We start from the raw sequence: 519 nt of genomic DNA, 5'->3' as shown, positions 1-519 counted from the left end.
AGTCATTGTAATGGTTTGACTCATATTACAGTGTGTTGTAGTTAATAAATCACGTCTGCTTTTTGTATAATCAGAACAGGAATCCCCCAAGGAACTGTTTTGGGCTCCATCATTTTTAGTTTGTATATCTTGTATAATTTTGTATAACTTGCCAGGAACATGTCCTGATATAGGTTTTCAGATGTACGCTGACGATACAGTCGTCAATGTGTCTGGCCAAACCTGTGAAAACCACCTAAAAACTGCAGCAAACTTCACCACCTTTAAGAGAGATGTCAAGCCCTGGTTGGTTCAGCAACAAACTTTACTGTAAACTATTTTATACTTTTCTTTTTGCCTCACTGTTTTAATGTTTTATTTCACACATTGGATTGCTGTCTGTCCTCTATGCAAGCTGTATCGTTCCCTACTAAAATAAACCATAAAGAAATAATAGGACACCTATTACTGAGCTGCTAACCATGATGACTTGTGATGCTGTCACATGAAAACTGTATATACTGTATCTATATACGCTTT

This window comes from Micropterus dolomieu, linkage group LG23 (genome assembly GCF_021292245.1).
Source record: "Micropterus dolomieu isolate WLL.071019.BEF.003 ecotype Adirondacks linkage group LG23, ASM2129224v1, whole genome shotgun sequence".
Taxonomy (NCBI): Eukaryota; Metazoa; Chordata; class Actinopteri; order Centrarchiformes; family Centrarchidae; genus Micropterus; species Micropterus dolomieu.
Note: the sequence above shows the minus strand (reverse complement) of the source record.